This window comes from Bos grunniens, chromosome 21, assembly GCF_055505025.1.
Source record: "Bos grunniens cultivar Pamir isolate PY7600 chromosome 21, Bosgru_T2T1.0, whole genome shotgun sequence".
NCBI classification, from domain to species: Eukaryota; Metazoa; Chordata; class Mammalia; order Artiodactyla; family Bovidae; genus Bos; species Bos grunniens.
Genome location: NC_141185.1, coordinates 44213010 through 44237008, shown reverse-complemented (window position 1 = coordinate 44237008; position 23999 = coordinate 44213010). Strand labels below are relative to the sequence as shown.

The following is a 23999-nucleotide window of genomic DNA, read 5'->3' as shown; positions in this document are numbered from 1 at the left end:
CTTGTTTGGCTGGGAGCCCCTGCTATGCTACAGGAGGGGCCTCTTAGATGGCTGGGGCAGGCTGGGGATGCTGGGATCAGGGATCCCACCCTAACCTCTTCCCAGCTAGAATGCTGTCCCTCTATGTTCCCGTTGAAATAAGTTTTCCGAGGGGGCTCCATCTGGAGGACTTGAAGTATCATCATTCCTGGAGGGACCACCTTCAGGAATGGCCAGCATGGGGCATGTGTTCAAGAACACACAGAGGAGAGACTTCCCTGGTGGTCGAGTGGTTAGGACTTTGTGCTTCCACTGCAGGGGGTGTGGGTTCCATTCCTGGTTGGGGAACTTAGATCCCACATGCTATACAGTGAGGCCAAAAAAAAAGAAAAAAAAATTTTTTTTAAAGAGAACACACAGAGGAAATCCATGGAGCACTGAAGTCCTTGGTGAAGCTAGAAGCAGACTCTAGAAGGGGAGGTCCACAAGGACTTCCTTTGTAAACACCTACTATGTGTTAGAGAAGCTTCCCTGATGGCTCAGTGGTAAAAGAACCTCCCTGCAATGCACCAGATGCATAGCTTCCCAGCTGGTGCAGTAGTTAAGAATCTGCCTGCCAATGCAGGAGATGAAAGAGATGCAGGTTCGATCCCTGGGTTGAGAAGATCCCCTGGAGGAGGAAATGGCAATGCACTCCAGTATTCTTGCCTGGAACATTCCATGGACAGTTGGGCTGTAGTTGGGCTGTAGTCCTGGTGGGCTATAGTCCATGGGCTCGCCAGAGACAAGAGTCGGACATGAATGAGTGACTGAGCACGCACTATGTATTAGGCTCTTTCATATATATCACCAAATATGATTTCCACAACAACCCAGCAAAGAAGGCGATAGCTTCCTAAGTTTGAAACAGGGAAAGAGTCTCAGAACGAGTTAGATGATTCCCTGGAGTAATAACTGACTGTAGTAGAAACCGGTTACAGAGGGACCACTTCCCAGGCTGAAACATGAATGACCTCATTTAACTACATCGTCACAATGTGGAACCGGTCACCAGAGTTAAGTGCAACTATATATATATATAAAGATATATATATATATATAAAGATATATATATATATATATATACACATATAGTGTGTGTGTGTGTGTGAGTGCTGACTCTACATCAGGAGTGATTTCCTTTTAGCAACTTCATAGGATAGGTGAGAAGAATATAGGTTTCAAAATCAAATGATCTCTGTTTGGAAGACCAGCTCTCCTACCCTGAATTAACCTTGAGTAATTCAAGTTGCTTTTCTGATCGTAAGTTTCCTCATCAGGAAAATGGGGATGGTAATCCTTACTCTGGGAATTAAATGACAGCATGTAGAAAATGCTTAGCATACAATAAGTGCCCAACAAATGGAACGACTTTCAAGTATGGCTTCTCCTGGGATTTTATGAATGTGAGAACAGAAGCTCAAAAAGGCATCTGGATGAAATTAAGGTCATTTGACCAGAGGCAGAGCAGGAACTAAATGCTGATCTATCAGACACAGACCTCGGGGCTCCTTCTCCCGTGTGGACACAGGATAATTGATTTTCACAGGACTGCTCCCCAGTCATCAAGAACCATCAAGCTTTTTGATCGTAAGAAGCACAGAACACACTTGAGGAATATTTCCTTCCAAAACAAGTCAAATAGTTGAAAATGTTGCCATGTTTGATGTTTTAATGCGAACTTCAGTTATCTAAAAAATTCACTGACATGGACCAATTCCAGAGCCTCTGATGCCAAAATTCAGAACCTTTCCGGTCTTTCTCCACATCAGGACTTATTATAGCATTAGCCTCAGAGTCTTGGAACCTTGCCAATTTTATAAACACTGTTCTCTCTATTGTGGCTGGACAGGATAATTTAGGGACATTTTCCTTGATACCATTTCATTTTCCACTTACATCGTAGAAATACTGTCGAATCTAAATGACACTACACAAACCACCTTAGACTGCAGCTTTTGAGTCTGTGCTGTGATGGTGCGGCCTGGTAGTGTAAATATTTGTTGGAGAAAGATTAACAAGCAGGGCATTATATTCGGAATGGCTGCCTTTTTCATTAACCCTGTAAGAAAATACACCGGAGTGATAGCTAGTCCTCTAAATCACAACTTTCAAGCAGTTAATAGAACATTTATTTTCGGGCTAATTCAGGTTCGTACTGCTTTTAAAACCCTTTCTTTTACCATAACCTTGTCTATCTAAAATGTACATCTTAATGATCTAATGGCTGAAAATTTGCAGTAAATTTCCAAACATATTTGGGTGCAGAGATACATTATACTTCAGGCATTCATTACTTGAATGGCGTTCAGAAATATTAAACACAACAGGAAAAAAAAAGTGGGAAATTAATCACTTGGAATAAGAATATATTAAAGATTATACAGCATCAACTGACAGCTTACTCACAATATCTCTTTTGGATAAATGTGAAGTCATAGCTTCTAGAATAGATTTCCAGGGTAAGTTTGCACTTGACAATTTTCCTTCTTCTCGTGTGTCCTCAAAGCTACTACATGTCTTAGGTTGAGCCATCCCTGAAAATGTAGCTGTAATCCAAATTCAGTTTGTAAAGCACATCAAAGGCCTTGGATGTTGGACTTTCTGATGTCCTAAATCCACTGTGCAGCTTTGCAGAGACCACAGATCAGGTCATTACAGTTCATCTCAAGTGGTGGATTAAGGAGAAGGAGGGAAAGGACAGGAGACTCAAGGCATCGAACCCCTAATTGACTGGATCCACACTTCATGGAAAGGAGTAAGATTGCATCCTAGACAATGATTTTCTGACTGGATTCTGGGGAGGCTCAGCTAAACCCCCATGGTGATGAAGAAGACGCTGCAAGTTAATGCAGAAGTGCACTAACATGAAAACAGACTGGAGACCCTGCCTGGGACTTCATTTCTGGATCCAAAGCCACACGATGACCTTACTGAGCATCTAGTGAGAAGGTGGATCACCTTGGTCTTTCCTGACAGGTTTTCCTTTCCAGAACGTTCCTTATGGGCCAAGAGACGATTATAAAATTCAGTTCCCTAATGCGTTCTGCCTCCCACCCCCTCAAATCACCCAGACACATTCTCCACTTTTACAGTGACGTGGGAAAAAAAATATCTGAAACTCTGTATGAGGCTGCAGATGAGGACAAAATCAGAGGGAGCCTTGACATTTTAGACAGGCTGCCGCCAACAGAACTTTCCCCAGAAAGTTACATCTAATATGACCTTCATCAGCTACACTGAGAAGGATCTGTTCCAGGTTACTGTCAGCCACAAGAAGGGACTGAATTTTAAGCAATGAACTTAAGGAGAACAAATTTCCAACTTTGATTCAGTTTCAACTCAGACTCCCTAAACCCCTCCTTGGAGAAGAGCCGAGGACCCCGAAGGGAGAGGGTACAGCTCGAGGGAGTGACGGTGCTTGGAACACAGCCCAGCGCTCTTCCAGGCTTTACAGACCCGAGCCCCGCAGCCGAACACGGACTGCTGCAACGCAGAGCCGGCGCGGCTCCCACCCCGGCCGCCCCAAGATGCTGCTACCTGCCGGCGCCGTCCGGCCTCCCCTGTCCATCCAGGCGCACTCAGGGCGCCGTGCCACCGGAAGGGGTCCCGGCCCCGGGTGGCCGTGCGGGTCTCCTCGAGGCGGCGGATCTCCTCCAGCAGATCCTCTGCGCGCGGCCGGCCGGCTGGCTCCGTGGCCGGGGACCACCCCTCTTCCCCACCGTACCCCACGCGACGCCCCGGTCCCCCGACCGCGCTGCGCTCCGGCCCCGCAGGGACCCGGGATGCGCCCGCAGTGCTTACCTGGCGAGGCAGTCCGGTGCGCTCGCTGCGGCGCGTGCTGGTCGGTGGCGCGGGGGGCGCTGCCCAGGCCGGGCTGGGCGGGCTGCGGCTGAGTCAGCGCCCCGGCGGCGCGGGCGAGACCCGGCCAGCCGCCGAGAGGGGGCTCTGAGCGGAGCGGCGGCCGTCCTGGCATTTTAAAGGCGAGGCAGCTGGATGCTGTTCAAGCGGAAACGCAGGGAGAAACTTCAGCCCCTGGGGCAGAGCAGAGCGTGGGCCGCGCGGAGGGGGCCCGGGAGCCCCTTGCCGGCGCACACACCAGCCTAGGCTTTTCTGATACGCTCTTCACAAGCTCTCCCTTCAGATTTTTCCTTTATGGGAAAGCGAACACCTCTCTCAGGGCATCCTCCTTCCTGCATTATGCTTTTTAGTGAGACCAACGTTTGCATCAAAGTTAGGAGCAAGACCAGGAGGCCAGCTGGAAAGTCTGGTGAATGCAATTAGACAAGAAAAGGAAAAGGGGGTTAAAACATTGAAGTTGTGCATTTGTAAACAAGCCAGAAATGGGAGGGGGAGCTTTTTAAATACTGGGAAGTAGGAGAAAAACAGTGACTATATGCAGTAGAAGTGATTGTCTAACTGAAAAATCTGAACTGAAGATTGAATGAAATAGACGCCTTTTCCAAGGAACTGGCCGATTACAAAGTAAAGATACCAAATTAAGTCTTCTCCTGTATTTACTAACCAGTTAGAAATGCCAGTGGTGGTTGGGGGCGGGGGGGCGGGGGATCCCATTTTTACTACTAACAAAACCGTAAAAGCTAGGAGTATAAATTTACCAGGCAATATCTCCTACTTGGTCAATTTATATTCTTAACTTTTTATGGTTTTGCTAGTAGTAAGAATGGGATTTTTTCCCCACTGACATTTCTAACTGGTTAGTATTGATAAATGCATAAGAATATCTTTTGCTTGGGCTTTCCAGGTGGTGCAGTGGTAAAGAATCTGCCGGCTAATACAGGAAATATTAATACAGGGTTCGATCCCTGGGTAGGGGAGAAGGAGGACATTGCAACCCACTCCAGTATTCTTGCCTGAAAAATCCCATGGACAGAGAGCCTGGCGGGCTACAGTGCATGGGGTCGAAAAAAGTTGGACACAACTGAGCAACTGAGCGCATGGGTGCATGTGCGTGCGCACGCGCACGCACCCACCCCCCCCCCACCTCCCCACACAAACCCACCCACCCCCACACACACACCCACCCACCCCCCCACACACACCCACCCACCCCCCCACACACACCCACCCACCCCCCCACACACACCCACCCACCCCCCCACACACACCCACCCCCCCACACACACACCCCCACCCCCCACACACACCCCCCCACACACACCCACCCAACCCCCCACACCCACCCACCCCCACACACCCACCCACCCACCCCCACACACACACCCATCCACCCCCACACACACACCCACCCCCACACACACACACCCCCCACACACACACCTTTTACTTTGTTAAGAGCAGTGCTTACTCTGGGATGAAAAGAAGCAAATATTGTAACCTTGTCGAATTCTCTTTACTTTAAATTCAATCCAGTCGTCTTCAAATAGAATCTTCTATTTGTCAAGTAGAATCTTCTTTTTCACTGATTCTAGGTCTCCTGTGGAAGTGTAAAGACAGAACAGTCAACAAAATGTTGATAAGAAAGAAAGTAAGAGAAACTAGGCCTGTTGGATGTTGAAATGAAAGAATGCATAAGTAAATAAATATGTGCATAAGTAAATAAATAAAATGCTACATTGACTGAAGCCTTACCACTTAAGGAAGTGCTTTACATGTATTAATGCAATTTGATGCTCACAACATACCTGTGATACAGATACTAATATTGCCGCCACTTCAAGATAAGAAAATGCAGGCTCTGTAGGATAAACAGAATCACACAGCTAGAAGTGCGGGATTATGGATGTGAGGCAGACACCCTGCTTCCATAACCTATGCATCTGTGTTTAAGCCTCTGTCACACTACACTGCCTTTATCACAAAGCAACGGTAATTAAAACAGCATGTTACTGCCCTAGAGATGACTGTTCAGTAGAGCAGGTCGAAGAGCCTAAATTTAGTACACAGGAAACTGTGGTGTTAAAAGGTGGCGCTTCAAGTTGCTAGAATAGAGACATTTTTCCAAAAATGATATCGGATTAGTGGAAGCCGATTTTCTACCTAGTTCCCTAGCCCCAAATAAATTCCAAATCCATCAAATACGAAGTGTGAAAAAATGAAGCCAAAAAATAATTAGATGACTATATAGGTGAATATTTGTCGTAAACCTGGGATTGTGAAGTTCTTTCTAAATATATCATGAAAACATAAAAGACTGATAGGTGTGATTTAAAAATCCAAATGTCTTTGTTAAAAAATGCACCATAAAATGAGTTAAAAAGCAAATAACAGAATTCCCTGGTGATCCAGTGATTAAGACTCCATGCTTCAGGAGCCACAGGTTTGATTCCTGGTTGGGGAACAAGATCCCACACGCCGCATGGCATGGCCAAATTAAAATAATAATAATAATAATATCATTAAAAATAATAAATAATAAAAATGTAAACCATTTAGCAGGGTGTCACTGAGTGGGTTCAGTCCTCTAATTAACCTTTCAAAAATGATATTTGCCCAGCTGCCCCTACTCACCATCTACTGGGAGCAAATCAGTGGCATTCCTCGTAAAAGGATGTCAAGTTTCTGCTGAGTTTTTAATTCAGAGGTCGTCATCAACAAAATTAGTTAAGTGTCACTCACTTGCACCTGATTAGAAGTTCACCAAGCTGTATGTCATTCTAAACTTGAAAAATTACTAAGCAAAAGAATATAGAGAAAGCTAGATAGTCTAGTCATTATAAGCCAATATTGAATAATATGGAAAATGCTTTTAGTTTAATATTAAATGATAAAATGCAGCATATAAGCTATATATCTTACAATCTTAATTTTAGTTTTATTAAAATATACAGAATATGCTTACGCAGATAATTCATAGAAAAAATACTGGAAGAAACCAAAGCACTTATCTCTCACAGGTCATTTTTATTCTGACAATTTTGCCTGAAGTTCCATGTTTTCTAGAATGGATAAGTGGTGCCTCCTGACAACCTCTTCCAGTGCTAGTGTTATTCTGACCTCTAGTAGCCTCTGGTTCTCACTTTCTGACACAGGAACTGCTAATCTGTAGTGTAATCATAGTTTCCAAAAGCCTGAGGATGGATCTGCTGTCAGGCTGACTGACCATTGTCGATCTAAGTCCTAACAGTTTGTGTTTTCCCCACAGCCCCAGTTTTGTATTATCTTTAGTAATCAAGAGAATAACAACAGGGACATCACTTGGTGGCTCTTTGAGTGCTGGAGTTGGCTTGCACGGAAGCCTGCCTTCTTTGGAAAGACTACAAGTAGGATTACCTCCTAGTGGCTCAGATGGGAAAGCATCTGCCTACAATGCAGGAGACCCAGGTTTGATCCCTGGGTGCAGAAGATCCCCTGGAGAAGAAAATGGCAACCCACTCCAGCATTCTTGCTTGGAGAATCCCCATGGACAGAGGAACCTGACGGGCTATAGTCCATGGGGTCACAAAGAGTCAGACATGACTGATCAACTAAAACTTTCACAAGTAGGGTGACACCAACCATCTCCTGCAGACTCTGCTCTTCCCTGCTTGGAGATGTCATCATTGGCATCAGCTTGTCCCCCCGTCCCCAGTGATGCCACTGAAAGCCCAGAGTCTGTTCCTTGGGTGCCTAGTAATTCACAGGTATCAATGCATTGTCTGCAGCAGGTGACAAGCACTATGGCCTCGTCAGGAAGCAGGCATGTAGCATCCTGGCTCCCAGTTCCTGCCAGTGGCCCAGGGATCCTTTAACTTCAGTGGTGGGATTCGCAAGCAGACAGTTGGAAAATATTTCCAAAGTCTCTGGCTCTAACCCAGCGTGGGATGGATTATGGCTGAACGCAGTAGGTTTTCCATCTGAGCAGATGCTCAGCAAGGCAGCGGAGGGAAGTGGTATCCTAGGTGCTAGTACAAGCCTGCACTAGCTTGCAAGAGCCAATTTTAAATTTTTGGAAAATTTCAAGGCAGTGTGTAAGTCATCGGTGGCTTGAAATCACCCGTAACATTGTTAGCAGTCTTCCCTGGTGGCTCAGTGGTAAAGAATCTGCCTGCCAATGCAGAAGATGCATATCTGATCCCTGGGTTGGGAAGATCCCCTGGGGGAGAAAAAGGCTTGGGGCTGGGGAGTGTTGTACTGGTTGGTCTCCAAGGCTCCTTCTCTACCCAAGGTTCCTTAATGCCCCGGGCCAGGGCAAGGCAGCCTGCCATCTGTGGCTGGCTGCTTGGTGGTTTCAGTAGACTTGTGGTCTTCTCTTGAGTCCCGCAGAGGGAGCATAGCCAGAGAAACCAGCTTTGCTGTTGGTGAGGAGGTTCAGAAAACAGACTCCTCTCTGCCTTCAATCCTCAAGTTATTTTCCATTATGTTTTCTTACTCTCCACTTACTAGTTCTGGTTCTATCTACAGAATACATTCAGAATTTGACCACCCCTCCAAGCAGCGGTCTGAGCTACCCTCCATAAAAACCTACCACTGCTGGGACTTCCCTGGTGGTCCTGTGGTTAAGAGTCCACCTTCCAATACGGGGGACACGGGTTCAATCCCCGGTGGGGGAACTAAGGTCCTGCATTCTGTGGGGCAACTACTGAACCTTTAGTAGAGAGAGAAGCCCGCAGCGCAAGGAAAGATCCCACATGCCCCAACTAAGACTCAATGCAGCCAAAAGTAAATAAATATTTTAAAGATAAATAAAACAAAAGGTCTCTTTAAAACAAAGGAACAGGGACTTAGCTGGTGGTCCAGTGGTTAAGACTGTGTTCCCAATGCAGGGGGCCTGGATTCAACCCTGATCAGGGAACTAGATCCCACAGGCCGCAACTAAGACCCAGTGCTGCCAAAAAAAACCCAAAACAAAACAAAAAACGAACAGATGAAAAACCTACCACTGCTTTGCAAAAATCTCCATGGATTTTCCATTTCACTCAGCATACCAGTCAAAGTCTTTTGATGTAGGAGATCCTTCTGGTCCTTCTCTACCCTAACCTCCAGCCCCTTCCTGGCTCCTGCTTCTTCAGCGTGAGAGTCAATAAGCTCTTCTGCATCCTCAGATCCTTCCTGCCCCACGGGCCTCTGCACTTCCTGCTTTCTCTACTAGGACATTTTTTTCTTCAGAGATCATCAAGAATAACTCCTTCCCTCTTTCCTTTGCTCAAAGGTAAGATAACTCCTGTGACCATTGTATGCAAAATAGGAACTCAGAGCTTTCTACTGTCTCCCTTACCTTGCTCTGTTTATTTGTAGCGTTTATCCCTGATGTGCTTGCTCAGCCACATCTGACTCTTTCCCACCCCATGGACTATAGCCCCCAGGCTCCTCTGTCTGTGAGATTCCCCAGGTAAGAATACTGGAGTGGGTTACCATTGCCTGTTCCAGGGGATCTTCCCTACTCAGGGATTGAACCCCGGTTTCCTGCATTGGCAGGCAGATTCTTTACCACTAGCACCACCAGGGAAGCCCTGCTGTCCTTACTTGTATATTTGTTTGTGGTCTGTCTCTTCACTTGAGAGCATGTTCACATGGGCAGGACACTGTTTTCTTAGGTTCTGTGTCTTTAGCAATGGGCCTGAGTTGAGGACATGTATGGTCAGGTGGGGTGCCTAGTGTGGAGGTGAGCCTGTTGCCTTGGTGAGGATGAGGGAGCCCCGGCCTCCCATGCTGGGTGTTAGGCACTGGCGGAGGGTCTGCCTGTGAAAGCTCAGCTGTGAGCTTCTCCGGGTCTGGCCATGTCGCCACCCAAATGAAGCCTGCTTGCCTCATAGACCTGAGAAGAGGAGACCTAAAGACCCCCAGGAAGACCAGAGGGGTCACTTCAGGAGGAGCTTGGAAAGGGCTCCCGGGCAGGATTCTGCACATGACCTGGAACCAGCCTTTTGCTCTCTCTGGTCGCCTTTTCTCCACTGGACTAGAACACCCTGAGCTTCAGCTCTTACGTTCCATTCCTGGATGGGTGGAGGAAGCGGCTTTTGAGGGAAAGATTTGGAAAATCTGCAGCTGCTGGCTGTTGTTTGAATCGCGGTAGTTTTTCCGTCTGTGTTCTGGGCTCTGCCGCTGCTGCTGAGGCTTGCCTGTGGGGTCAGCTCCCCCGCCCTCTTTCCGAGCCCTGAGCTTCAGGGCCAGGACCTTCAGGCTGATTCATGCCCTCAATGAGCTGGAAGGGCAGTGGGCAGCAGGTTCTGGTGCCAGCCCGTCCTTCCTCTTTGCATTTTGCGGAGGTCTGATGGATGACCCAATCTTTAACAAAGAGGCTCCAGGGAAGGAGATGGTGGTCCTGTCAGCCAGACCAGCTCAAGGCACGCAGGGCCCTTTTTCCTACGAAATCTGTGCAGGCAGGGTGGAGGAGGCAGGAAATGAGAGCTGGTTGGCAGATGACGAAATGGAGAGTATAGGGAGGTTAAGTACATGGTCCAAAGTACTGAGACTTCAGTCTCAACTCCCAGAACTAGGGCATCTCTCTTGAGTCTTCATCTGAGGCACTTTCTGCCACATCCAACCGCCTGGCCTGCCAGTGTCACGTTCCTCCTCTTGAAGTCGACATTGCAAATGTGTGGTCACGTGGCACCAGACCTCCCGGGCTACCACCTCCCTAGGTTCTGCCAAGTCAAGAACTCAGGGTGTTTAGCTTGAAGGGGAAGACTCAAGGGTGTTGATGCTCAGCATCACTCAGGGCCTGAAACGCAGAGAAGGGAGAAAAGTTCGGAGGAAGTGCAGGAGGGAGGTATCAGGCCAGCCCATGGCACTGTTCCTTGTTCCCAAAGTCTCCCAAAGAGGGACATGCTGCTCTTCTATAGTCTGACTTCTTCATTCTTCTTTGCTTTGGATTGGAGGAAAGTCACAGAAAGAGGCCGACATTGCAATAGATGTGTGTCTTGGCTGAGCAATGAGATCCCTAGTAGTAGCAATTTAGTTGCTGTGTAGTGTCCAACTCTTCGGGACCCCATGGACTGTAGTCCGCCAGTCTCCTCTGTCCATGGGATTTCCCAGGCAAGAATACTGCAGTGGGTTTCTATTTCCTCCTCTAGGGGATCTTCCTGACCCAGGGATTGAACCCAGGTCTCCTGCATTAGGCGGATTCTTTACTGTCCAACCCACCAGGGAAGCCCCAATGAGACCGTTAAGGATGAACAACTGCTGCCTGCTTTCCCTGTGAAAGGCAGGGAGAAACCAAGGAGATGCTGCAGGCTTCTCTTCCTCTGGAACTTAGCGAGGCTCTAAAGGATAAGAAGACCTTTGTAGCCAACTTGAAATTTTAGGGAGCCCCAACTTTTCTCTGTGGTTATCTTCTTGGTGAGGCAGAGAAAAAATAAATCTTAAAAAAGAAATAGGCGCATAGTAGAGAACAAACATATGGATACCCAAAGGGGAAAGGGGGCTGGGAGGAACTGGGAGATTGGGATTGACATATATACACTTCTATGTATAAAATAGATAACCACTGTATAGTAGTGTTATTGTCACTCTGCTCATTTAACTTCTATGCAGAGTACATCATGAAAAATGCTGGGCTGGGTGAAGCACAAGCTGGAATCAAGATTGCCGGGAGAAATATCAATAACCTCAGATATGCAGATGACACCACCCTTATGGCAGAAAATGAAGAACTAAAGAGCCTCTCGATGAAAGTGAAAAAGAGAGTGAAAAAGTTGGCTTAAAGCTCAACATTCAGAAAACGAAGATCATGGCATCTGGTCCCATCACTTCATGGGAAATAGATGGGGAAACAGTGTCAGACTTTATTTTTTGGGGGTCCAAAATCACTGCAGATGGTGATTGCAGCCATGAAATTAGAAGATGCTGACTCCTTGGAAGGAAAGTTATGACCAACCTAGACAGTATATTAAAAAGCAGAGACATTACTGTGCCAACAAAGGTCCATCTAGTCAAGGCTATGGTTTTTCCAGTGGTCATATATGGATGTGAAAGTTGGACTATAAAGAAAGCTGAGTGCTGAAGAATTGATGCTTTTGAACTGTGATGTTGGAGAAGACTCTTGAGAGTCCCTTGGACTGCAAGGAGATCCAACTAGTCCATCCTAAAGGAGGTCAGTCCTGAGTGTTCATTGGAAGGACTGGTGCTGAAGCTGAAACTCCAATCCTTTGGCCACCTGATGAGAAGAACTGACTCATTTGAGAAGACCCTGATGCTGGGGAAGATTGAGAGCAGGAGGAGAAGGGGACGACAGAGGATGAGATAGTTGGATGACATCACCGACTCAATGGACATGAGTTTGGGTAAACTTTGGGAGTTGGTGATGCACAGGGAGGCCCGGTGTGCTGCAGTCCATAAGTCGCAAAGAGTCAGCCACGACTGAGCGACTGAACTGAACTGTATAGCACAGGGAACTCTACTCAGTGTTCTGTGATGACCTAAATGCGAAGGAAATCTAAAAACGAGCGGATATATGTATACATATAGCTGGACTTCTCTGGTAGCTCAGACGGTAAATCTGCCTACAATTCAGGAGACCTGGGTTCAATCCCTGGGTCGGGAAGATCTCCTGGAGAAGGGAATGGCAACCCACTCCAGTACTTTTGCCTGGAAAATTCCATGGACAGAGGAGCCTTGTGGGCTACAGTCCATGGGGTTGCAAAGAGTTGGAAGTGACTGAGCTACTTCACTTTCACTTTCTTTCATAGCTGAGTCACCTTGCTGTACAGCAGAAACTAAGACAACATTGTAAAGCAACTATTCGCTGATAAAAGGGAATTAGAAAAAAAGAAAAGCCTGGACTCCAAATGGTTACAGCCACAATGTGGTAGAACTTTTATCAGTCAGGCTCCTTGAAGGTCTATGTGGAGCAGAGCTCCCTGCTGACCCCTACTGGTCATGGACAACTTCAGCAAGAAAAAGATTTCGTAGCATTCAACAACTGACATTTGTTAGTTACATTTTGCACAGCATAACCCAGCCCATACAATGTCCAAATATGAGTCTTCTGCATTGGCAGGCAGACTGTTTACCGCTGAGCTACCAGAAAAGCCCATGTATGCATATGTGTGTGTATGTGTATATGTAACTATATGTGTCTGTGTGTGTATATGTGTGTATGTATGTGTGTTGAGAGCTGGTACTGAGGTGTGTTCCTGCCCCCAAGAAGATTAGGACGAAGTTGGTGCTGCAAAGCCCCGTCTACTGTGAACCCTCTTTCCCATCCTTGCTGAAGCCTGGCGCTACTCCTCCTCTGAGAACGTGGCCTCCTCATCCCATTCAAGTCCTCTTGAAGTGGGACTGAGCCCCAGCTTCCCTTCTGCTTTACCCCCAGAGACAGGCACACACTGTTGCTTTAAGGGGCTCCTCGGATGCTCTGGGCAAGCAGAAGGCAATGACAAATGGCTAGGGGTGGGTGGAGTGCAGAGTTTCCGGGACTCACAGAGTTCTCATTATAGTCCGGATCCTAGGTCTGTGGTTCCTGACTCTCCTGCGAGTGGGTCTGGACAGATGCTTCCCAGGAAGCCCTCAAAAGCCCACAGTCCCCTGCAGAGCCATAAGGATCCCCGCTCCCAAATGGACCACTTGCCTCATAATCCCCAGGCATCCTGGTCCCCTCAGAGCTGGGTATGAGGGCTCAGTGCCAGGCACCACTGGCATCTCCCCAGATCCTCTGACTCCAGGTTCCAAACCTCAGCATTTTCTGCCAGATGGGACGCAGTTCTAATTCAAGTAAGCTGTGCCCCCATGAAGGTATGAGCCAGCGGAAGACAGGAAGAACTGAGAGATAAGACTTTAAAAGCTTTGAGCTTGAGGTAGGAAAGGAGAGAGGCTGAAATGAAATCTAAGGCCACTCAAATCTCTGTCTGTCATCAATTCTTATCTTCTCCCCTAAGGCTGATGAATTTGTCATTGAAAAGGGTCAGCCAGACAGTAGTGGAGCGAGAGTTCTGGGTACCCTTTACTGTAATTTCTATTGCCATGGTCACTGCCGATGTCCCTTCGATGACCTGCCTCCGGAGAGCCTGAACATTCAGAATGCAGGGCAATGACCTGCCGTCTCTAGCTACAGAAGAAGGAGGGGACCCCAGTTGTTTGTGTCTGCTATTCTTGTATCCTGTGCCTGGTAATTTCATATTCCCCGCAAGCCTGCCAAAGAATGACAAATATTTCTCTCATTGTCTCTCCCTCCCTATCCACACACACATATGCCTCTTCCCTCTTGTCTCTGACTCTGCCTCTGTCTGTCTGTCTCTCTCTCACACACACATACATACACACACTCATATAACAAGTTATCTACCAGGTTGCCATCGTAGATTCAGTGAATGAAGAAGACAGAGTCTGTGTTCTCGCAAAATGTATAATCCAGTGGTTAGAGTTGCATTAAAGAAATGTGTACATGCCACAGAGAAGAACAAAACCTGACCCCATGTTGGGTCTGTTTCTTCTACTTTAACCTTAGCTTCCTGTTGCTATTGGTCCTCTCAGCACTGAAAGGATGCTGTCTATAGCTCTAAGCACATATAATGGCCTGCCTCAGGGAACCCTGCTGCTCTGCCTGATGTTAAACTAAAGTGCCTTTGTTCAGCCCCCAGGGAGACACCCTGACCCTGCCCATCTGTGAGTGGCTACAGGAAAGAAGGAATTAACACATCCCCATTTAACACATCCTGTCCCCAGTGCTGGCCAAGCCAGGACATGTTTTGTAAGACTCAACGACCGTTTTACTTTACCACCTCACCTCCTGCCCTTCTCTGTTCTATAAAAAACCCAGACCCTGGTAAGATGGTACTCTAGGACACTAGTCCACCATCTTTTCAGACGCCTGGCTTTTCAAATAAAGTCACTGTTCCTTGTCTCAGCACCTCATCTCTTGATTATTGGTCTGTTGTGCTGCAAGCAGCTGCTACTGCTGCTGCTAAGTCTCTGCAGTCGTGTCCGACTCTGTGCAACCCCATAGACAGCAGCCCACCAGGCTCCCCGGTCCCTGGGATTCTCCAGGCAAGAACACTGGAGTGGGTTGCCATTTCCTTCTCCAATGCATGAAAGTGAAAAGTGAAAGTGAAGTCGCTCAGTAGTGCCCGACTCTTCGAGACCCCATGGACTGTAGCCCACCAGGCTCCTCCATCCATGGGATTTTCCAGGCAAGAGTACTAGAGTGGGGTGCCATTGACGAGTTTGCAATTGTATTGTGTCATCATGGAGCATCACAGGGAGGTCTAAGAGAATTTAACAGGATGTGGGCACTTGGGGAGGCTTCATGGAGGCAGTGACATTTGTGTGGACATTTACAATGAGAAGGAGTTATTAATAGAAGACAAGGATTAGGAAGAGGGAGGTAGCAGCATATGTGAAGGTCCTGAGGTATCAATGAGCTCCACGTGGCAGGGAAGCAGCTGAAGGAGGGCTAGGGTAGAAGTGGGCATGGCAGGAAATAAAGCCAGAGCGGGAGCAGAGGTCAGACACGAATGACCTTGGAGGCCCCACAAGGATTTTGCCCTCATTCTAAGAACAGTGGGTGGCCTGAGCATGGTTCTAGGAAGAGGGACACTTGGTCAGATTTGCATCTTTTTAAGAAAATTTATTTATTTATTTATTATTTTATTATTTTGGCCATACTACACTGAATTTGAGATCTTAGTTCCCTGAGAAGGGATCGAGCCTGAACCCCTGCAGTGGAAGCAGGAAGTCCTTACCATTGATTGGACCACCAGCGAAGTCTCCATATTTGCATCTTAAAGCCACCTGGGGAGAACTACAGGAGAGCAAGGTAGACGCAGGTGTCCATTCAGAGGGACCAAGGTGGCAGTGAGGATGGAAGAAGAGAAGAGGGACATTCAGACATGCTTGAGTAGAGCTAATGGGACTCGGTGGGAAATAGTTTTGGGTGTTTCGAGAGAGGGGCCTGCCAGGGACAGTGCTCAGGGTTTTAGCTTGAGCCATCAGGTGAGGTTCGGGCCGAGAAGTCCTTCACTGAGGTCACGAGTGGATCTGGGGACAATTGATCATTGGTTCAGACTTGACATGTTAGGGTGCCTGTGGGGTACTCAAGTGGGGATTTCTGTGAGGTCCACGGAACGGGCGCTCAGAAGAGAGGCAAAATTGTGGGGATATGTGGGTAACTGAAGTCCTGCAGCAGACTGACTGCCTGGGGGACAGCAGAGACTTCAAGAAGAGGGCTCCAGGGTTTACTTCCTGAGGGAGGAGGATGAACTGGCTAAGAAGAGGGGCATAGAGTGGCAGAGGGCAATCTTGGGGAAGGTGCCAACCACACCAAGGGAAGTTCTTTCAAGAAGGAGGATGTGTTGGACACCATTGAGAGCCTGGAAAAGCAAGTCAGTGTAGATGCATAAGCAAGCCTGGGGCTCAGCATGTCAGAGTTGTGAACAGTCTTGAATTTCCGCTAGAACAAGTGTGGTGGGGGTAATGGAGGGAACAAAGGCTGGAGCTGGCAGAGGAGTGAGCAGGAGGGTGTGGATGGAGGAACTAAGGTCTTGACAGCTCTCCAGAAGTGATGAAGGTGGGGGAACACAAGGACTTCAGGAAAAGGGCTTCTTGTTTATTTCACTTGCTGGATTTTTGTTTTGTGTGTGTGTGTGTGTGTGTTTCATCTGAGCAGTTAGGAGACTGGATCCAACAAAGAGGGAGAGGCTGGTGAGGATAATGGGGGATTCTAGAACCCTGAGAAGGCTGGGAGTGGGGTGCAGGGGGACGGGCTGATTGCTACTGGGAGGTGGGGGTTGAGGGGGCTCCCCTATGGGATCAGGGTGGGAGGAAAAAGCCCGAGAGCAGATGAAGGCAAGTCTGTGGATGCCAAGGAGGTTCCTGTCTGGTGGCTTCTGTCTTCTCTGTGAAAACTGAGGCCAGCTGATACTCAAAGAGTGGGGGAGACAGAGGAGGGGGCAGAGGTTTTAAAGAATAAAGAAAGTATGAAACTAGTGAGTTTCAGCTTTTTCATAAGCAAGGTTTAGGGATAACGAAAGGGCTCCTGTTATCACAAATGGCAAGATTTCATTTTTTATGACTGGGTAATATTCCATCCAGGCTTCCCAGGTCGCTCAGCAGTAAAAAATTTGCCTGCCAATGCAGGAGATGAGAGTTCAATCCCTGAGTCAGGAAGATCTCTTGGAGGAGGAAATGAAAACCCACTCCAATATTCTTGCCTGGAGAATCCCATGGTCAGAGGAACCTGGCGGGCTACAGTCTATGCAGTTGCAAAGGATTCAGACATGCCTTAGCAACTAAACAACAATATTCCATTGTGTATATATACCACATCTTCTTTATCCATTCATTTATCAATGGGTACTTAAGTGGCTTCCATATTTTGGCTTTTGTAAATAGTGCTGCAATCAATGTTGAGGTGCGTATATATTTTTCAATCATTGTTTTCATTTTCTCTAGATAAATGCCCAGAAGTAAAATTGCTGGATCATATAGTACTGTTTTTAGTTTATTGAAAACTATACTGTTTTCCATAGTGGCTGCACAGTTTACATTCCTAGGCACAGTGCATCAGTGTTCCCTTTTCTCCACATCCTCACCAGCACTTGTTATTTTTTGTCTTTTATATGATAGCCAGGCTGGCAGAGGTGACGTGGTACCTCACTGTGGTTTCGATTTGCATTTCCCTGATAATGAGTGATGTTGAGCATCTTTTCATGTGCCTGCTGGCCACCTGTATGTCTTCTTTGGAAAAATGTCCCTTCAGATCCTCTGCCCATTTTAAAAATAGTTTTTGTTTTTTTTTTATATTGAGTTGTATGAGTTCTTTATATATTTTTATTATTGTTTTGTTTTAATTTTTTAAAGTTTTTTTTTGACGTGGACCATTTTTAAAGTCTATATTGAATTTGTTACCATATTGCTTCTGTTTTATATTTTGGCCATGAGGCATGTGGGATCTTAGCTCCCCAACCAGGGATTGAACCCACACCCCTGCATTGGCAGGGGAAGTCTTCTAATGTCCAAAGTCTTCCAATGTCCAAAGTCTTCCAGTCTTAACCAGTGGACCCCCAGGGAAGTCCCTGTCTATTTTGGGTATCAGTTCATCAGATTTTGGTTGCAAGTATCTGCTCCCGTTCAGCAGGTTACCTTTTCATTTTGTTGACGGTTTCCTTTGCTGTTCTCAAAAACTCAATTAGCAATCAAGTTTAGAATAAAAACAGGGAAATTTGTTCAGGCCTGCCTGAGGTTGACAAGCCGGAGACAGACTCTCAAGAGGCTCTTAGAACTATTGTGCCTGTTAAAAGTCAAAAGCACAAAATGTTCATTTTCTAGATAAAGGATCATTCATCAAGATGACATACTGATATTTACATAAAGTTCACCAAAGACTCATAGTCCAGGGAAGCATGGGTATTTCAAGCGAGCAGCAAGTCACCATGACCCCCTACAGAGCTGGGAAAGAATGTCTTTCTTTTCAGAAGTTCATTGCTGGCATCAGAAGGAAGGAAGAAAATTGATCTTCAAGCTTGAGCAGGCACTCCCATCTCTGAGGAGGTCTGGTTAATGTGTAACATAGATGCACACTACATATTAGGGAGGGAGGGCAGAGGCCCACAGGCACACACAGAGAATTTTATGTTTAATTTTTCTTTGTCCTGCCTTAAAGTATAAATTCAAAAGCTTTTCAGTTGGATGCTGTTCCATTTGTTTATTTTTGCTTTTGTCACCCTTGCCAAGGAGACATAATCAAAAAAATATATATATATTGCTAAGACTGATGTCAAAGAACTAACTGCCTGTGTTTTCTTCTAAGAGTTTTATGAACCTTGAAGGTATTATGCTCCGTGAAATAAGTTAGACAAAGACAAACGCTGTATGATTTCACATATAGGTGGAGTTTAAGAAACAAAACGAATGAACAAAACAGACTGAGACTCGGAGATACAAACTGATGATTACCAGAGGGGAGGACAGTGAGGGTGGGCAAAATAGGTGAAGGGGACGGAGAGGTTCAAATTTCCAGCTGTAAAATAAAGAAAGAAGTCACGCGATGTGATGTATAGCATGGGGAATACAGTTAACTGTTGTTTGTCAGTCGCTCAGTCCTGTCTGACTCTTTATAAAAATAAACAAGTAAAGTAGGCAGAGTCTTAACTGCTGGACCGCCAGGGAAGTTCCGGCAACTGCATCCTTGAGAGAACGTTGTACAGACAGCCCCAGGGTCTGTGACAGTTGTTGCCATGGCAGCAAAGATTGGATCTTTGGGGTCTGGACTTAGCAAGAATGTTAGGCTCCTTCTCGATCTTGCTGTGTTATTACCCTTGCTCTACATCACTTCTCACACATCCTGGGGCTCGTGGGAGCCAGCAGAGTCTCCCCCGGTTGTTGTCAGCACCAGGCCATATGGTGGGAAGAACAGTGAATTCCCCGTGTGGCTGAGCTAGTTCAGTGTGCTTTTCTGTTAAGTGGAGGAACATAGCCACCTCCTTCCAAATGCCATGGAAACAGGCCACATAGCGTGTACCCTGCCCTGGAGAGTGGGCAGGGGTCCTCTCACAAAGACACTACCTGTCATACAGACAAATAGAAACTAAAATCCTCCCTGTTTTATTGATCAGCTCTTCTGTATTAGACACCACTGGGGCAATAGACAGAAGTAAGACTGTCCCTGGAATTAAGGAACCAATTGGGGAGGCAGACACATCATCAAGTGATGTTCAACAACAGGGCGTTAAGTTCTGGATGACCGAGAAGACGGAGCATAAGATTACATCACCAACCCTCTACTGGGTCTTCCAGGCACCTCTCCATCACTCGCTTCCATTCTCGTGTGTTCTCTGTGCTTTCTCTCTATACCTTTCCCTCTATTTATTGCAATCTGACTTCCCACCCGTAACTCTCCAAAAGGCTTATCTCACCTATGGTGTCCATGACCTTAAATAACTAAATCCAACAGCCCTAATATTTTTTTTTCCTTCCCTTCTTCCTTTCTTTTCTTCTGTCAACATTTAGCTCAGTTTCCATGTTCTCTGTTTCACCCAGCTTGGACTGCTATAAAAAAATGCTGTAGATTGGGGCACTTGAACAACATGCGTTTCTTTCTCGTGGTTCTGGGGACTGGAAACTCCAAGATGAAGGTGCTGGCAGGTTCTCTTTCTGGCGAGGGTCTTCTTCCTGGGCAGGCAGACGCCACCTTCTTCCTGTGTCCTTCCTTGGTGGAGAGTGAGCTCTGGGGTCTCTTCCTCTTCTTATAAGGCTGCTAATCCCATCCTGGGAGTTCTACTCTCATGGCCTCATCTAAACCTAATTCCTGGACTCCTCAGGTGGTCCAGAGGTTAAGTATCTGCCTGCCGAATACAGGGGTCACAGTTTCGATCCCTGGTCCTGGAAGATCCCACATGCCTTGGGGCAACCAAGCCTGTGTATGACAACTACAAGCCTGTGCTCTACAGCCCATGCTCCACACGGGAAACCAGCACGATAGGAAGCCCTTGCTCTGCAACTAGAGAGTAGCTCCCCATCACCGCAACTAGAGACGGCCGGAGCGCAGCAGTGAAGGCCCAGCACAGCCAAAAATAAAAATTAATAAATAAAGCACTTAAGAATAAAAAACAAACCTAATCACCTCCCAAAGGCCTCACCTCAAACTATTATCAAGTTGATATTCTACACGGAAGTCTGAGAATTGGGTTTATGAGGCCATGAAAGTAGAGTCCCCAGGATGGGATTAGCACGCTTATACCTAGAGGAATAGACCTCAGAGCTCACTTTCCTCTCCCAAGAAAAGACACAGGAAGAAGATGGTGTCTGCCAGCCCTTAGTCAAACTGAAGGTTAGGGCTTCAGCATGTGAATTTGAGGGGACACAAATGTCCAGGTCATAGCACCTTCCTTCTTCCATTGACTCCATGTTGTCCATCTCCTGTGGCTTTCCTCCTCTGCGGTAACTGTCTTAGGCTGCTCAGTTGGCGTGTCCTTCTTAGGGACGGAAGCTCCCTGGGCAGGGGCTCAGTCCTGGGCCCTGTCCTTGCCTCATCCATGCACCATCCCTTAGACATCCTGCTCACTCTCAAGACTCCAATGACCATCTCCGTGCTGACAGCTCCCAACAACCAAGCTACCCTCTCTTCCGACCTTCAGACCCACTCCTCCAAACACCACTGGCTGCACATAAGGCCACTCTATCGCCTCGTGTCTAAGACTCAACTGATACTTTCCCTCCCTACCCCAGCTCCTCTCTTCTTCCCAAGTGTTTTGTCTTTGTTGGTGGCACCACACCCACCCAACTTCTCAAATCCAAGATGTGGAAGTCATTCGTGAGCTCAACTCTACTCCTCACTCTCAACAATCAAGCCTGGGTATTTGCTCATTTCCCTCCATCCCTGTTGTCCGCCCGTCATCCTCTCTCTCCCAGATAATTGCAGCAACCTCCTAACTTTTATTTTCAGGTTGGCCCTTCCCATTCTTCATCATGTGGTTGAAATAATCTTTCATAAATCAAATCATTTCACTCTCTTGCTTAAGTCCTTTAAATGGCTCCAATTGCCATTGGAGTAAAGCAAAATCTATTATTATAGAGGTATTTTAGGACCTTACTGAAATCCACATTGAGTTCTGTCTTGGTCCCAGAGGAAATTTCAATTTATTTACAGCATAGAAGTAAGGAGAGGATTTCAAGACTGGAAGACTTGAGACTAGAGAAGAGCTTCTTTTTTTTCCCTGCCACCTCTTCACCCTCCACTAGAAGCAAGATCAAACACCATTCAGATGTTATTCACCCTGATTTCAGTCTGATGGTGAAGGGATTTTTGTTTATAATCTGGGAATTTCTGGACACATACATTTTTTGAAAGAGGATGGTCCCTCCTGGAAGGCCTTGCCTACAGCTGGAAAACTGCCCCCAAGCTAGGGGATATTTTAGCTCCTTCATCACTTCCCCTGAGGCTGAAATCGTTGATTATCTAAGATGAGATAATCGGAGGTCAGCCTCCCTGACTTCATACCAGGGGGTTCGGTGGGAAGGGTTTTGTCCTAGGATTGACAGTGAACAGAAAGCATGATTTCTACACAAAGAAAATTTTAAACATTGCATGTTCTGTTTGCTGTAGTATGTGAAATACACCTTTTCTGAGGAGGTTTACACTTATCTTGCCATTGCTTGTTCAAGTTCAATAACACAATGTGATGCAAATCCTATGGCCAGTGTGGAACTTGTATCCAGAACATATTAAAAAACTCCTGCAACTCAACGATAAAAGGACAATCAAGTCAATTAAAAATGGGCAAAGAATCTGAATAGACTTTTCAGCAAAGATATGTGCAAGATAGAATATTTATCTGTCTCTCTATCTGTCAGTCTTCATCACCATTTCTCTGTTCAAGATGGTCAAGAAGCACATGGGAGAACTTTGAAAACATTATGCTGTGTTTTAGAAGCCAGTGGCAGATGGCCTCGTGTTGTATGATTCCATTTATCTGAAATGTCCAGAACAGGCAAATCTGTAGTTTCCAGGAGCTGGGGGATGGCTTAGAAGAAAATCAGGAGTGACCGCTAGTGGGTATGGTGTTTCTTGGGGGGATAATGAAAATATACTGAAAGTAAACAGTAGCGATGGTGGCGCAACTTTGAACATACTGAAACCCCCTGAATTGTATACTTTTAAAGGATGAGGGACTTCCCTGTGGTCCAGTGGCTAAGACCCCATAGTCTCAATGTAGGGAGCCAAGGTTCCATCCCTGATCAGGGAATTAGATCCACATACCAAAACTGAGAGATCACATGCTGCAATTAAGACCTGGTACAGCCAAATAAAGGAATATTTTATAAATTTTAAAAAAGGAGGAATTTTGTGGTATGTAAATTACATCTCCTAGGGGCAGTGTTAAAAAATCTGCCTGCAACGAAGGAGACCTGGGTTCCATCCCTGGGTTCGGAAGATCCCCTGGAAAAGGGAATGGCAACCCACCCCAGTATTCTTGCCTGGAGAATCCCATGAACAGAGGAGCCCAGTGGGCCATAGTCCATGGGATCACAGAGTCAGACAAGACTAAACGACCAACACACACACACACATGCACACAAAGTTATATATATAAAAAGAGTGACTGGGACAGTGTTGAACCAAGTCATAGAAGAGTGAGTATGATGTGGGGGGAGTCTGTGGGGAGACCTGGAACATTCTGACTATGTGGGTGGCTGGGGTACGATTGTGTCCTGGCAGGATGTTCTTGGCCAGGATGTGTGGAGTGGGTTTGGACTGGGAGGAGGTGGGGACCATATTTATCAGGATGAAAGATATGACCTCTATGCTTAGTGAACTGGAGAACTTCCTGGTCCTGACCTTAGCACCCTCTGCCATGTGCCCAGCTGAAGAGGCGTCCCAGGCACTGAGAAATGACTCACCCCTCTCCATGCTCATGGTCCTCGTGAAGATGGATTATTCCCCAGCTGCTTGTACTGTCAACAGCATCTGGGTGGTGGCCTGGGTCACAGCTCTTCTTCCCTGAAAGGATCCCAGCAGTGTGCGGGTCCATGGGCCCTGGGTCCTGGCCACGAGCTGATTGGTCTGCAGTCACTACCGACCCCAGCCGGGGCATTTGAGTGTCTGTCTGGGACGCAGACACAAAGAGATATAGGCGGGGTCTGTCTGTGGCAGTGGCCTTGAGATGAATCTCAGATTTCTGGGTCTCAGGTTTCTGACACTGCCCTGGCCCTGCCCTTCCTGAAGCCTGGCGGTAGAGGGGCGGTGGGTAGAGGTGGGGTGAGGGGTCAGCTATCCCACAGATGCCTGGGGCCACCCTATCTCTTCCAGGATATCCTCTTCTGAATGTCCCCCATGGGCTGGAGAGGTGTCATCCTCCAGACAAGTCTTCAGGGCAGTTGAACCCCATATGGCCTTGAAATAGAGTAGGACCCTGCGGTCCTTGTTCCTCCTATGTCTTACGTCTGCCTTTTGCCCGTGGAAAAACTTTAGCCAAAGAATAAGCTTAATCAGAGAAGTGAGAACATGCAGACACAAAGGAAAGCAGTCGAAGCAGGCCAGTGCCCACTGTGTTCTGGAATTGGGCATCTTTGTGATTTTGTCTTCGAATCCCCTAAGCCTAGCATCTGGGGCCCATCAAGATACATCCTGAAGGACTTGGCACTTC

The 23999-nt window shown here is 46.9% G+C and overlaps 1 protein-coding gene across 2 annotated transcripts in view; it reads right to left on the bottom strand.

Annotated features, from left to right (window-relative positions):
• CTXND1 (cortexin domain containing 1) overlaps positions 1-9003 on the bottom strand; it is a 54275-nt gene extending 45272 nt beyond the window's left edge. Inside the window, exons 1-3 of one of the 2 annotated variants that reach the window (XR_015149929.1) lie at positions 8859-9003; positions 5348-5476; positions 3823-4017 (exon numbers count right to left, since the gene is read on the bottom strand). The gene's annotated coding sequence lies outside the window, so the exon portion shown is untranslated. The remainder of the gene's footprint in view (positions 1-3822; positions 4018-5347; positions 5477-8858) is intronic. The other variant, XM_086364229.1, reaches the window with a different exon arrangement.
• Between the last annotated feature and the right edge of the window lie 14996 nt (positions 9004-23999).